The sequence below is a fragment of the Ursus maritimus genome, unplaced genomic scaffold (assembly GCF_017311325.1).
Source record: "Ursus maritimus isolate PB19 unplaced genomic scaffold, ASM1731132v1 scaffold_32, whole genome shotgun sequence".
NCBI classification, from domain to species: domain Eukaryota; kingdom Metazoa; phylum Chordata; class Mammalia; order Carnivora; family Ursidae; genus Ursus; species Ursus maritimus.
In genome coordinates this window covers 2,317,491-2,323,607 of record NW_024425786.1, presented here as the reverse complement: position 1 = coordinate 2,323,607, position 6,117 = coordinate 2,317,491, and the positions used below count along the sequence as shown (strand labels likewise).

General features: G+C 52.6%; 1 long non-coding RNA gene across 2 annotated transcripts; it reads right to left on the bottom strand.

Moving 5' to 3' along the window:
- Positions 1–335: 335 nt before the first annotated feature.
- LOC103678442 lies at positions 336–2,350 on the bottom strand. 2 transcript variants are annotated; one of them, XR_572684.2, is made up of 2 exons: positions 2,293–2,350; positions 336–2,099 (listed from the first exon to the last, which is right to left on the bottom strand). It is a non-coding gene; the product is annotated as an uncharacterized LOC103678442 (long non-coding RNA). The 2 variants fall into 2 exon arrangements; XR_572683.1 differs by having other exon boundaries at positions 2,282–2,315.
- Positions 2,351–6,117: the final 3,767 nt, after the last annotated feature.

The following is a 6,117-nucleotide window of genomic DNA, read 5'->3' as shown; positions in this document are numbered from 1 at the left end:
TGAACCAGCTGAAGGACCCTCAGCCCCATGTGGGTTGGAGGAACCAGTTGCCCAGCTTCACCCTGTGAGAGAAAATCAGAATGTTCCTCAGACGGTCTCACTGTGCCCACTGCACGTCTCCACACCTGGTCCCCTTGGCCAGAGGGACGGCATCTTGCTTTCAAATGAGTAAAAAGGCAGTATTTTCTTTGTTCATCTGTGGAGTGACTTTAAGCTTTTCTGTTTAGCGAATTGTAGAATTGCTTCCATTTTGAAGTTCTAATGCGCAGTTTTTTCCCTTCCACAAACACGTGTTAACGTAAAGCTGACAGCATCGCAGTTTCAATGGAACAATGACTTCGTTTTCTCTTCCTTTGGTGACTGGGGCACCTGCGTGGGGGAGGGGCCAAGTGTGTGTGCTGCAGAGTGTGGGACAAAAGAGCACAGGGTCCAGAGAAGCGTTCCACTCACCCCTGCAGAGGCGTGGGAGGAGGGGCCCTTCCGCGTGCTGCTGGAATTGGGTGTCGGTTCCTGCCGTTGCATATTGGCTCTTAAAAACCAGGAAGGCGGCGGGCCCAGATGAGAACTCTGGATCAGACCCGGGATGCCTGTGAACAACAGCTCATCCCTGCCTCGGTTTCCCCTTTACAGAGTGGAGCTGGGGAGATGGTGCTGATGAGGCCCAGCCTGGCCAGTGGGTCTGCAAGTTCGGCAAGGGAGCCCACCCCTAATTGGAGGCGCACCCCCGCAGTCCTTCGTCTCTCATTAGGCTGTGCCTGCAAGGGGTAGGAAGCAGGGAGACTGAGGCATGGACCCCCACCTGCCCAGAAAACCTCAGAACTCCACCAAGCTTCCAGGCCCCAGGCCCACCCACCTGAGCCCACTAGTGCTGGGATTGCAGGGGAGGGGCAGGGAGAGTGGGCAGGGCTGAGGTCAGACGCCCCATTGGGTGGAATTCCTTGTGCACGGAAGGAGCTCATCCCCAAGCGAAGCCTTTTTGTGGCCCCGGTCCTGCAGGTTGAGGACTTCCCAGGAGAGGCGTCCCTGGCTCCTCTCAGTGTCCCGGGACCAGTCCGGGAGAGGGAGGGGTGCAGGGTGCTGCCTGAAGGTGGGGGACATGGCAGGAACCACTGCTAGCGTTCTGGATAAAGTTCTCTCCCCATGGCGTAGGGAGCAACTTGGGAGTGCTGTTTACCAAATGCCGGGATCCTAGACTGGGGTGGGGGGTTCCCTGGTGGCTGGGGGAGGCAGGAGGGGGAGCCGGCAGGTGTCCAGGCTCCGAACCTCAGCCTGGGCGGGGCCAGGCCAGGAGCAGGGCCAGGAACAGAAAAAAATCACCACTTATGTTCTTCCTATTAAAAGTTTTACAAGTTTGCTTTTTAACACTGCCATCTGTAACCTACCTGGAGCTGTTTTGTATTTCCTGTTCCCGAATGAGGTAGAGATGTGTGAAACAAGACACACACACAACAGCTAAACGATGGGTCACCTGACTCCATTACAATCATGAAGACTGTGTCAAAGGTGCATTGAGACGCCTTTACAGGAACAGAAAACCAGAACCCATTTGTTCACAACGTGCGGCCAACAAAGAACTGGTACCGAAAAGACACAGAGAATTCCTACACAACACAGGAAAGGGCCAAGCAGGCCTCTGGTGGGCTCTGTGAGTGCAAATAGGTAAATAATTCCAGAACAGGGCACGGCAGGGATCTGTTGCTGCTGCCACAAGTTATCTCGAGCACAGGGACGAAGATCGGGGCTCAGCCAGGTGTGGGGGCCCCGAGGGGATCCACTCCTCGCCATCCCAGCTTCCAGAGGCGCCCACTTTCCCAAGCTCGGGGACCCTCTGTGCAAGGCCAGCCAGGCACCCCTGCTTCTCACGCTGCTGTCCCCCTGGTTCTCGGCCTCCACCTTCCTCTTCTACTTGTAAGGCCCCTGTGGTTTCACTGGGCCCACAAGACCATCTCCCCATCTCGAGGTCCAAATACTTCAAATCCCCTGTGCCGCAAAATCTACCACATTCACAGGTTCTGGGGGGCGTGGACCTCTCTGGGGGCCGTCTTCCTGCCCACCACACGCCTAATGTCTGCATTGCTTTTCACAGCGGCCCTCACCACCTGGAAGATACACAGGAAAAGTTTAACAAAGATTAGTGGTGGTGATACCAGAAAAACAAAACAATACTAGCATATCCGTACTTATTTCACATAAAAACAGTATTTTCACCAAAAATGGCTCACAATTCATATGACACAAATACCAAGGCAACTTAACATCCAATGCATTTAAAATAACATACACTTGGGGCACCTGGGTGGGTGGCTCAGTTGGTGAAGCGTCCGCCTTCGGCTCAGGTCATGATCTCAGGGTCCTGGGATCGAGCCCCACGTCGGGCTGCCTGCTCGGCGAGGAGCCTGCTTCTCCTTCTCCCTCTGTCTGCTGTTCCCCCTCCTTGTGCTCTCTCTCTGTCAAATAAATTTTTAAAATCTTTAAAAAAATAAAAATAAATAAAATGACATAAACAAATTACAAAACATTAAATGAATCGTAAATTCATAAAGGTAAAGACTGTAATTCATCATTCAATAGATAAACTAAGGAAAAAATTTATAAAAATATTAAAAATACACTAAGCAATATGCGAGTGGAAAAATACAATTAGTAACACACATTCTTAAATGAAACAATATTTTCTTTTTAATATATGCGTGTGGAGTTATTCTTAGAAAGCATATTGTCAGCCCTAAGGGGTGACGGGAAGCAGCGGGAACGTCAGCAGCGTTCCTGGTCTCAGGGTATTGAACGCAATGGCCCGGAAGGAACAGGATCCCACGATCCCCAGGAACAGGGCATAGGTCAGGAGCCAGGAAAGAATGTAACTCCCAGTGCCCCTTCCTGCACCTGGCGATGGCCAGCACGCACATGCCGCTCCTCCCTTACCCCGTGACTGCCGCTCTGCATGCCTGCGCGTCTGGGAGAGTGCAGGCAGCTCGAGGGCTTCAAGGTATTTGCCCCTTTGTACTCCTGTCCCACGCCTGGAGGCATCTGTCCTTGCTTTTCTGATAAGAACAAATGCTCAGTGCGGAATCCAGCTGGCGCTGCTCTCGCAGACGCGGTCCCGCACAGCGCTCAGATCCTTGTCTGAGAGCTTGATTTCCGTGCGTGACGACATTCGGCACCTGAACAGGGACTTTTTCAGGGCTCGAAATAATGCCCATCCTGCACGTCACTCCTCAAGCCCGAGAAAGGGAAACGACGTCCGCTACAACACTTGACGCCTGACACGGAGCCACGATTGAACTCGCTTTTCTCTTTCTTTCAGGCACGTGGAATTTTACTTTCAATTTCTCTCTGATCTGTTTTTCTGTCTGTTATAAACGCGTCAGTTATGGGAACATCTTCCAGTAAGCAACAGGCTGTCCGTAGGGAGCAACTGCATCGGCCGCCGCTTTCTACGGGGCAGGAACTGATAGGACATAACGCAAGTGTGTCTGTAATAGGTCAGCTGGCCCCCGGGACCCGCCCGAGGGCTCTTCCTCAGCTGAGGGCTGGGGACGTGTGCGCAGACGGCTGAAAAATGCACTGGGTCCCCTTAAAGCTTCTCATTTGCATACATGGAATCTTTGCCCGATAGCTATCCACTCTTTACAGAAAAAAACCCGCCCCATCTAGTTGGCAGGACCTCACTCCTCCCCCTTCAGATCGGCCAACGCCGCCCCGTCTCGGCAACAGCCCCGATGAATGGAACCCCCAACACCCCACCGGAGGCTCCAGTATTAACCCCCGATGGATCCCCTCCTCCGCCCTCTCTAGCGCGGAAAATAAAGGGGTCAAGGACACTGCCTGCTTCTCCGTGGTGGAGAAAACATTAAAGGAGCCCAAGTACAGGAAGGCTTCATTGGCTGTCCTTGGGCCCAGGCACGAGCGCCACCCCGGGGTCATTTACGTTCCAGGTCTTCCAGGAGCCTCGGAGCGGCCGCGAGAACGGGCTCTCAAGTACTTCCACGAGGGGCATTATGGAAGGGACAGGCGGTGGAGATGACATGACCCCTTGGCACGGCAAACATCAATCAAAATGGTGGTTAACGCCACCCCGTATTCTTCACGGCTGCACGAATCTCGAGGTGCTGCTCGGATACCTGCCATGGGCAACCTGACAAATAACACGCCATTCCAAGGGCCTTCTAGGACTGTGGTTCGAAGGGCACGTCGGCAAGTAGCGGATGCGGCCCCTAAGCACGGCCCGGACTCCAGATTCTCAGACCCCATCTGGCTCCTTCGCTACGGTTCGGCAAGGAGCCAATGAACCCTGTATGACCTTTACAGAGAGACGACAAACTGCACAAACACTTCTGACGACACAACGGGCCTAGGAAATGCCAGTCAGCACCGCCAGAAGGGGCTGGCACCTTTAAGAGGCCAGCGCCCAAACGCTGTGGAAACGATGAGAGCCTGCCAAAATGCGGGCGCCGTCTCGTAGGGCAGTATTGCTCGCCTCCGCTTTGAGACCTCAAAAATGCTGTAAATGAGGCAAAGAGGGACGTTTTCAGAAACAAGGCCGACAACAAGAGCGGAAACGTCCCACTCAAAAATGCCCCAAATGTAAAAAGGGCTATCACTGGGCTAACCAATGCCAGTCCAAGTCCGACTCGCAGGGAAACCCCGTTGGGAAACTTGAAGAGGGGCGCTGGTTCCCGAGCCCCCATGCAAACCGGGAGCCAATCCTCGAACCCAAACGCCCAAATGTGGAATGTCAACGCAAAGACATGGGTCCCCAAAACGTCCAACAACCCCTTCACCCCAGACGACACTGAGTGATAGACGTGCTCGCTGCAGACAGCGCAGGACTGGACCCGCCTCTTGCTTTGATGTGACCTTTAAAATGGTTGGGGAAGCAAAAAAGGCCCCCACAGGCATAGTTGGTCCTTTGCCACCCAGAAAAGCAGGAATAATTTTGGGGCACTCTAGCACAACTATCCAAGGCATATTCATTCTCCCCGGGGTTACTGATTCCGATTACAGAGGGGAAATTCAAATAACATTGACTTCTTTTACCGATACAGAAATACCGCCACAGACCGCAGCAGCACAGTCGCTCCTGCTTCCTTACTGGGCCCCCAAACAGTCAAAATAGACAAAGACATGATAAGGGCTTTGGCAGTACCAGTGCGAAGCAGGAGGCCTTTTGGGCTCTGCCCATCCAGGACACACGACCCACATTACAAATTACAATTGCAAAAAGAACTATGAAAGGCTTAATAGATCCTGGGGCCAACGCACCTGTCATTCAAGCCCAAGACTGGCCAACCGAAGTTCCCCTTGTGCCCACTTCACGAACTCTTACCAGAGGAGGGGGACAAGACAGTCCCCTACAAAATAAATTTGCTGTTGTATGCGCTGATATGGAAGGGCACCGAGCCATCACAAGACCTTTTGTCCCAAACATCCCTGTTTCTCTCTGGGGAAGAGACTTATGAAAGCAATGGAATCTTTCCTTGCAAACAGATTTATGCAGACGGCCATTGCTGCAGAAATGCCCCCACTCAAGCTGTCTTGGAAACCAGGTCCCCCTGCGTGGGTGGAGCAATGACCTGTAAAAGGGGACAAACTAAAACCCCTACTAAGCCGAGTGGAATTAACTCCTGGACGTAGAGAACCTTCGACCAGCCCACGGAATACTCCTCTCTTTTGTATCCCCCAAAGTCAGGCAAATGAAGATTGCTACATGATTCATGGGCAGTTAATGCTCAAATGATTCCCATGGGGCCCTTACAGTTTGGTCTTCCAAATCCTTCCTTACTCCCTTCAACTCAGTCTCATTGGGATTGATCTCCAAGATTGCTTCTTTACTATCCCCTTGCACCCCGAGGATAAAGAAAAATGTGCCTTCTCAGTCCCCACGATCGACAATCACAGAGCTGTCCAAAGACACCAATGGAAGAATCTGCCTCGGGGGTGGAGAAGAGCCCCCCGCCCCAGGTGTCAGTCTTTTGTCAGGGCAGCCCTTCAACCCACCAGAAATAGATTCCCACGCATACGGATTCATCATGACATGGAAGATATCTGCTTGCTTCAGATAATAACACCCTTCTCCGTACGTGTTTACGATTTCTTATTGATTCAGTCACCGCCGCG